This window comes from Nicotiana sylvestris, chromosome 3, assembly GCF_000393655.2.
Source record: "Nicotiana sylvestris chromosome 3, ASM39365v2, whole genome shotgun sequence".
NCBI classification, from domain to species: Eukaryota; Viridiplantae; Streptophyta; class Magnoliopsida; order Solanales; family Solanaceae; genus Nicotiana; species Nicotiana sylvestris.
The window spans coordinates 176845603-176853333 of NC_091059.1; positions in this window are offsets into that span (position 1 = coordinate 176845603).

Below are 7731 nucleotides of genomic sequence, written 5' to 3' on the forward strand. Positions count from 1 at the left end.
TACGGCTAATGCGAATGGAAAATTGCGATCGAGTTTGTACAAAGAAAAACTGCTTTCATTTTATATTCTGTTATTCAATAATACTAGAACATGAGATTGACCATAATATCAAAACAGATTAATTATTCTCCGTAATTTAAACTAACATTATTAGATGAAGAAAGTATACATATGCAACCTCATTATTCATTAATCATTCAACTACATCTTTATACGAAGAAAGAAAAATTATATTCAAAATACAAAAGCACGTGTGGGCTTGGGTCCAACGCATATGGTATTACACCGGACTTGGCTGTCCTTATTCCGATATTAGCCTAACTGCTTGTTCTTATGCCAATTCGTGAGTTTGCAAACTGGAAGATAAAATGATACTATTTCCTTTAACAGTCAATTGTAAGTTTAAAATAGGCTAATCTGTTGTCATGAAAGGACTTTAAGATCAAGTTTTAGTCCTGATTCGAACCATTTGGTATACTGAGATTAGACTATTACGACAATTAGAAGTCCATTTACTTGATTCAAGTCTAACATACATCTTTACAAACGTCATGAAATAAGCAGGATGATTTCTAGCCTCATATCCCTCTAAGGACTTACCTAGGGAGTTCATAAGCTAATTATACAGTTCCATTGAAGGAGATTACATATTATTGATACACAAAATGGTTTAAGCACAATCGGCAGAAAAACTAAATTCAGTTTATAACTTCAACTTCTTCATGTGTGTATTCATGCTTCAAATGTCAACTTCAAACATGGAATTACATCGACTTAGTATGTGTACCTGGATTCAGATAACCAAACAAAAGAAAAGGAAGGATGTCAGCAGCAAGCAACCAAGCAACAGTCACAGCAGTAACAGACAGCAACAACACATCAATAAACAACCAGCCACAAGTGTCACCAACAGTCCACAGACAGCCAACAACAGTTTCCACAACAAGGAAAACCAACAGGTGGTCGAGCACCAAACAAACACTCCCAGACACAGTGTAATAAGATGCGGCCAAGAAAACCAGAATGTTCAATGCAGTAGCAGCAGAAAATCAATAAACACAAAAACTCAGCAAACAACCAACAGCAATCAGCAAAGACAGCTCGACCAACTTCAACTCTTACACAGTTTTCAGATGATACTTATTCACAGTATTCTGAAATTTCTTTCTGTTTTTTTCTTTTTCTGAAGACTAAAAGTCCAGCCCCTTTTAAGTTCTGAAACAGCTTATTTATAAGCCAACAACCCAGTGCAGCTAAGCTGCCTGGATTCTGCCAATTACAGTCTGCCCATACCCCTTAGCTTCCCATGCCTAAAGGCCTTTTCTTGGAATCCTTAATCAGCCCCCTCATGCTCTGTCTCATTACTCTAATCAAGGGTTATGGGCTTAGTTAAGTATTCATTTAATTCCCATGCTCTTGTGTTTTGTTCCCCATTAATAGTATTTTAATTGACACTTGACAACTTCTTTCAATCCTGAACACTTAGTCAGATTTTCCAGTTCGAATCCCCCCTCCCACAGCTAACAAACCAAACTATAATCAGTCCAAAACTAACCTTCACAAAAATCAGCCTGTAACTGGATGTGAAACTATCCTAAATCACTCAGTTAGGTCATTTGTTATTTAATACTGTGAAACTAACGTCAAACATGTGACGAGTCGACTTCGCGAGTTATAACGTATACTAATTTGTCGCTAATCAACTAAACTTAAAACAGAAACAAACTGAGTGTTTCAGGCCTTTTTCGGACAACAATGGAACTTTACAAACTTAATTATTTGACGACGTTACTCAGGTCGACTATACGAACTATCATACGTAACAATTAAACGACTAACAACATAGACTAAACAGGGTACCAATTTATTTCAAAACTCGGGCCATTTAATTATGCAGTTTGTGAAATTTAACTAACCGACAATATCAATCGAAACAACTAAACATCTTATAACACTTAACTAACATTCGAGAAAAGAAATCGACCAAACAAAAGGGTCTTTGGAGACGGACAGAGAATAATCAAAAACAAACTAAACAAAACCATAAACATATGCATAACACCTAAACAAAAAGCAAGAAAGGACGATTACATCGGAAACTTACCTCAAACGAAAACAGGTTTGGTTTTTTAGGGTTCTTGAACTCAGATTTGGGATTTGACAAGTTATGCTTGTATTTGACCGGAACCAAAGCTGATTAAGGCCTGAGGGACGTTAGGGGAGTGACTAGGGTGAATATGGGGTGGTTTGGTGTAGATCCAGGTTTGGTCTCGGACCTTCGAATGAAGATTCGAGACGTTCGGGGAAGATTCGAGGCAAGCTGAGTGTGGATTTGGAGAGGGGGGGTCATGGTGGTTCAGGGGTGTAACTATGGTAGCCACCGGCATCCTGGCCGCTAGACTTATGCTGAAAGGGCACCAGGGCGGCTGCTAGGGTTTTGGGGGTTTGGGGGTCCCTTCTGAGAGAGACGAAGGAACGAGGGGTGGGTGTTTGGATAGGGGGGCGGGGTAAAAGGGTTAAGTTTATATATGCATTGAGGGTATAGATCCTGGCCGTTGGATCAAGTGAGATCTATGGCCAGGATCTATTCTCTTAGGAAGGACGACGTCGTTTAGGCGTGTGGTGGGTTGGACCGGGTAAGGAAATGGGTCGGACCAGTTTAACGGGTCTAGGGGATGTGATCCTGGCCGTTGATTCGTTTGAGATCAACGGCCCAGCTTAGACGGGACAGAAACAACGCCGTTTGGACCGTGTTCGGGCAGCCTGTGTTTGGGCTGGATCGGTGTCCTGGACTTGGGCCTATTTTTTTGGCCCAAAACGATTTCAACACTCTTTCTTTTGTTTTCTAGTTTTAAACTAAATGAACTAAAATAAAAATAAAAATAAATAACTAAAAAAATGAAATTAAAACAACCAATATTGTAACACTTTAACATAATTATCACACACATATGGAAATATTTAAGTAGGTTAAATCCCAACCTAGAATAAAAGATGCATATATATTTTTTGAATTTTCTTTTAATGACCGAATTATGGTTTAATGACATACATATTTTGTATTTTGTTTGATAAGATTAAACGAAAAATGGACAGAACCACAAATGACTACCAACACGTGTCACGTGAAAATCGAAAAATTGTACAGCGAGGCCATTTGCCATTATTTTTGATTTCTTTTTGGAGTGATTGTCCGTGAAGCAAATATCACGTGCTTACATCTGCCCCTCTTTGCCTGAAGACACGAAGGGTTTTCGCGCAAAGATAAAGCGAGCGATTTTTGCTCGTCCGAGTACTCCGTGTGAAGCATTTTTTTAAAAAAGATTTGACCGAACCTTTGCTTCCGAGGTTTCCTACATATCCTGGGGTTGAACAGGAATCACGTCAATGTAGTTCAGGAAATTTTGGGTAGCTGGGACTACCGTGTGACTGTAGTGTTTGCCGCTGTTGTGTGCTGCTTACATGTTGCTGTAGGATGTTACCGCTTACCGATCTCCTTGTTACATTGTTCTAAAAGGAAAAACAAAAAGCTAGGCTAGACTGTGGATCATAAGATCTCCTCTATCTTCAACTTGTTCTTGTCGCCTTGCTTTCTTGTCGGCTTGCGTTTTCCTCCGATGCTTTTATTTTGTGAACTTGAGGGATGGTACTGGCCTTTTTCTCTTCCGAGTACCAGTTTTCATCATTTTTCTTGGTCCGCTGGGGATATGGCCTTCTTCATTAAGCTTTTCAATGATTCCTTCGGTGGTAAAGCTTTCTTCATCAGATTTGTTGTGCTGGGCATGGTCTAATGTTCACAAGTCGCTTCTTTTAAAACGCGTCCTTTTGACTCGTGTGCCTGAGTTTGCAACCTTCTGCTTCCCGGTGCGGGGGATTTTTGTTGTTTCCTGCTGGATATTCCTGTTGTAACCTTCGGCCTTCCGGTAGGGTTACTGCTCTCAAAATCTGAAATATTTAAACTAAAACATGAAAAGTATTCCTCTCGTTATACAGGTGGGCGCCTATTTAAACTAAGACATGAAAATTATTCCTCTCGTTATACAGGTGGGCGCCTATTTAAACTAAGACATGAAAATTATTCCTCTCGTTATATAGGTGGGCGCTTATTTAAACTAAGACTGAAAATTATTCCTCTCGTTATACAGGTGGGCGCCTATTTAAACTAAGACTGAAAAGTATTCCTCTCGTTATACAGGTGGGCGCCTATTTAAACTAATACACATTTGATTTTGTTTTCTCGTTCCTCCGAAAAATATTTGGCCACGACAGAAAATTTTCTGCCCCGGTTTTGGTGGCCTTTCTGGTATCGCGTCCGTCTGCCATCATCAACCTTTATTTTCCTGCAGCAGACAAAAGGATTTAGTTAGTTTTAATCATGGTGGGGCAACGTGACCTTTCTGATGGGAGATGATTTTTCCCTTTTCTTTTCCTTACTCTATGCTCCAACAACTGATTGGTGGACGACGCTGCTTGCTGGGGGTGGTTTTCCCTTTATCCCCCTTTCTGCTTTCTCTTTTCAGGACATGCTGTGGGAGTCTGCTTTTAATCAGGAGATACCGGGGATATCTTGTACCAAACTGATTTCCCTTTCTTGTGGCGTCTGACCACTTCGGATTCGGGTCCAGGATTTATCAACATTCTGCGGGGAAACCTTTTCGGAACTTGGTCCACAAGTCCTTCACCCGTCATTTTCCGCTCTCTTTACGTCACCTTTCTTTCTACACAATTCGTCCTTTGGTTTCACAGCCAATGCCTTTTGTCTTATTGCCTCGGCTCTCTACCCTTTTCGTATTTTGCTTTCGTACCCCTTCGGCCTCTGGTAGTGAACTTTGAAAAATCTTTTCCAAAACGAATTCTTAGAAAGAAAAATGAAAAAGATAGAAAAGGAGGAGAATCTTTCTGAACCAATACTTGGTGGAAAAAGGAAAAGAGAAGAACTTATCTGGATAACATGACTGGTCCTTGTGATCATGACGTGCACCATAGATTCCTGACCCAGACTATTTGTATCAATCAACTTGCCAGATGACCTTACTTGCTGGGGATAAATGGGTGTCCATTTCTTTGTGAACGTGGATCCTTTTGTTGATCTGTCTTGTTGCCTCATAGTGCCCTTCGAGGGGTTTTCACTAATGAGACTCTCTCTTTTCTCTCAGCTCCCGGCGCCTTATGGTGCCTGTGAAGGTTTTCACCAATAAGACTCTCTCGTTTTATATCCCTCATCTTTCGTCGCCTTGTGGTGCCTGCGAAGGTTTTCACCGATAAGACTCTCTCGTTTTATATCCCTCATCTTTCGTCGCCTTGTGGTGCCTGCGAAGGTTTTCACCGCCAAGACTCTCCCATTTTATTTTTCAACGGAGGATTGGAGTGCTGTCGATATGACCCTCTCTTCTGGAGATTCCTTCGGAATATCAATTCATTTCCCGTTTTATTGCTCCTCTTCTTTGCCGGGGATCAGTGTATTACTCTCGGCTTTATTTGCCTGACTTGGCACCTCTTGGATATTGATCGGGAGGTCTTTTGGACATCGATGTCGGTTTCGGTGTGGGGCTAAAAGAAAGGCTATCAAAATAAAATAACTTGATGGGTGATACACTACAACTTTTGGAATCAAACCTTTGTTGGAACCTTAAAACATAACCTCTGCCCCAGTTTTCTTGCTTTGGGGTTTTTATTTTTACACTATGTTGAGCTATATGCGTTATGCACACTATGCCTATTATGCACACTTATGGATATTATGCACACTATGACTGAGCCGTGAGGCGCCTGCGTATCCTTTTTGAGGAATCAGGTCAAACGTAATTCCCACAGTTTGTGATTTTTATCTTCTTCTTCTTTTTTCTTTTTTTTTTCTTCTTTTTTTTTCTTTTTTTCTTAAAAATTTTCTTTTCTTCTTCTTTCTCTTTTCATATCTTTTCCGTTAGTGATTCCAAAAGAGGGGTATGAAAGAATAACTTAAGGCTCAAAAAGGGGGAAACAAGGGTAAAAAGTGTTTGGATAGAAGAAAGAATTGCCTCCGTCATTTCATTATCCAATAAGTACCAAGTACAAACAAACGAACCAATAATTGCCATAATCAAAGAAATTACGCATAATATCTCTTGACTGCATCCGAATTGATAGCCATGCCAACACATCTTCCCTCGATATCCATCAAACACAGAGCTCCATTGGACAATACTCTGGTCACGATATAAGGCCCTTGCCAATTTGGGGCGAACTTGCCTTTTGCCTCGACCTGATGTGGGAAGATCTTCTTCAATACCTGCTGCCCTACTTCAAACTTCATGGGGCGTACCTTCTTATTATATGTTCTCGCCATTCTCTTCTGATACAGCTGACCATGGCACACTGCTGCCAATCTTTTCTCGTCTATCAAGCTCAACTGTTCTAGTCGAGCTTTGACCCATTCAGCATCATCAATTTCGGCTTCAGCGACAATACGGAGTGATGGAATTTCGACCTCCGCTGGTATTACGGCCTCAGTTCCGTACACCAACAAATAAGGAGTTGCACCTATAGAAGTCCGGACGGTAGTGCGATAACCCAACAGAGCAAAGGGTAATCTCTCGTGCCATTGTCTGGACCCTTCCACCATCTTTCGCAGTATTTTCTTGATGTTCTTATTGGCTGCCTCGACCGCTCCATTCGCCTTGGGACGATATGGGGTGGAATTGCGGTGTGTAATCTTGAATTGTTGGCATACCTCTCTCATCAGGCTGCTGTTAAGATTCGCACCGTTATCCGTGATGATTACTTTTGGGATCCCAAATCTGCAGATGATATGGGAGTGCACAAAATCCACCACCGCCTTTTTAGTTACCGACTTGAAGGTTTTAGCCTCAACCCATTTGGTGAAGTAGTCAATGGTTACTAGAATGAACCTATGACCGTTGGATGCTGCTGGCTCGATAGGTCCAATGACATCCATGCCCCATGCAACAAACGGCTAGGGTGCTGACATAGTATGTAACTCTGTTGGCGGAGAATGAATTAGATCTCCATGTATCTGGCACTGATGGCATTTCCTCACGAAAGTGATACAGTCGTGTTCCATGGTGAGCCAATAATACCCTGCCCTAAGGATCTTCCTTGCCAATACATATCCGCTCATATGTGGCCCGCAAACTCCAGCATGTACCTCTGCCATAACCGTCGTGGCTTGACCGACATCTATACATCTTAACAATCCCAAATCTGGGGTTCTTTTGTACAAAACTCCTCCGCTGAGGAAGAAACCATTCGACAAACGCCGAAGGGCTCTTTTTTGGTCTCCAGTGGCCTGTTCCGGATATATCCCCATTCTGAGGTATTCCTTGATATCATGAAACCAGGGTTCGCCATCTGCTTCCTCTTCTACGGCGTTGCAATAAGCGTGCTGATCACGGACCTGGATGTGCAGAGGGTCAACATACATTTTGTCAGGGTGGTGCAACATTGATGCTAAGGTGGCCAATGCATCCGCAACCTCGTCATGAACTCTCGGGATATGTTTGAACTTTACTGATCAAAATCGTTTGCTCAGATCGTACAAGCATTGTCGATATGGTATGAGTTTTAGATCCCGCGTTTCCCATTCACCCTGAATCTGATGTACCAAGAGGTCTGAGTCTCCCAAGACCAAGACGTCTTGGACATCCATGTCCGCAGCCAATCGCAGACCCAAAATGCAAGCTTCATACTCGGCCATATTGTTGGTGCAATAGAAGCGTAGTTGAGCCGTAACAG